The sequence below is a fragment of the Merops nubicus genome, unplaced genomic scaffold (assembly GCF_000691845.1).
Source record: "Merops nubicus isolate BGI_N331 unplaced genomic scaffold, ASM69184v1 scaffold1393, whole genome shotgun sequence".
In the NCBI taxonomy this organism is placed as follows: domain Eukaryota; kingdom Metazoa; phylum Chordata; class Aves; order Coraciiformes; family Meropidae; genus Merops; species Merops nubicus.
In genome coordinates this window covers 32,831-34,117 of record NW_008598011.1, presented here as the reverse complement: position 1 = coordinate 34,117, position 1,287 = coordinate 32,831, and the positions used below count along the sequence as shown (strand labels likewise).

Sequence of the window (1,287 nt, the reverse complement as noted above, 5' to 3'; positions counted from 1 at the left end):
ACGACGCTGGGAGGTTTGGCTGACACGCCTGAAGGCTGTGCAGCCATTCAGCGAGATTTGGACAGACTGGAGAGCTGGGCCAAGAGGAACCTAATGAGGTTCAACAAGAATAAGTGCAGAGTCCTTCACCTGGGCAGGAGGAATAAAATGCATCAGTGCCATACTGGTTAGGAGGTGATCTGCTAGAGAGGAGTTCCATGGAGAGGGACCTTGGAGTCCTGGTGGGCAACAAGTTGTCCATGGGACAGCAGTGTGCCCTTGTGGCCAGGAGGGCCAATGGTATCCTGGGGTGGGTTTAGGAAAGTGTGTCCAGCAGAACAAGGGAGGTCCTGCTCCCCCTCTGCTCTGCCCTTGTGAGACTTCGCCTGCAGTATTGTGTCCAGTTCTGGGCTCCCCATTTCCAGAGGGACAGAGACCTACTTGAGAGAGTCCAACAAAGGGCTACGAGGATGACTGGGGGACTGGAACACCTGCCATGTGAGGAGGGGCTGAGAGACCTGGGGCTTTTTAGTCTGGAGAAGAGAAGACTAAGGGGGGATCTAATGAATGCGTATAAATACATGCAGTCTGGGTGTCAGGAAGGAAGGGACAATCTCTTCTCACTTGTACCCTGCGATAGGACAAGGGGCAGTGGATCCAAGCTGGAGCACAGGAAGTTCCACCTCAACATGAGGAAGAACTTCTGTACTGTAAGGGTTGCAAAGCACTGGAACAGGCTCCCCAGGGAGGCTGTGGGGTCTCCCTCCTTGGAGACTTTTAAGACCCATCTGGATGGGTTCCTGTGTGAGCTGCCCTAGACTAGATGGTCCTGCTGTGGCAGGGGGGTTGGACTCGATGATCCCTGGAGGTCCCTTCCAACCCCTAACATTCTGTGATTCTGTGATTATTGAAGAAGTCAGGTAGATCTCTGTGAATTTATGCATTTGGTCTATCAGTCAGGCACACATGCCTTTCAGCCTCACATGCAGGAAGGCAGAACTTAATTTCTTGAATGCTCCAAGACACGTGAGTTTTCTTCAGATAGATGTGAAGTTCTGAAAGTCAGTCAGACCTAATGTATCCTGTCTGGTTGGTATTTTGTCCCAGAGAAACAAAATGGGGAGAGGAAAATGATTGAGAGTTGAGTGGTTCGTGCTAGATGCTAGTACTCTAGGAACGTACAGCTTTTCACCTTCTGCAGTGAAGTGCTGTTGGCAGAATTTGTCATGTTTCTGTTGTAGGAATCTGTCCAGCTATGAGTTGGAATTTTCTTCTTTCTGTCCTTACCTCAAAGGAGTCTTCCAGAAA

The 1,287-nt window shown here is 50.2% G+C and overlaps 1 protein-coding gene across 1 annotated transcript in view; it reads left to right on the top strand.

Annotated features, from left to right (window-relative positions):
• Positions 1-1,287, top strand: part of SKIV2L2 (superkiller viralicidic activity 2-like 2 (S. cerevisiae)) — a gene marked incomplete at both ends in the record, with an annotated part of 39,873 nt that overhangs the window by 6,100 nt on the left and 32,486 nt on the right. The gene's annotated exons all lie outside the window — the stretch shown is intronic.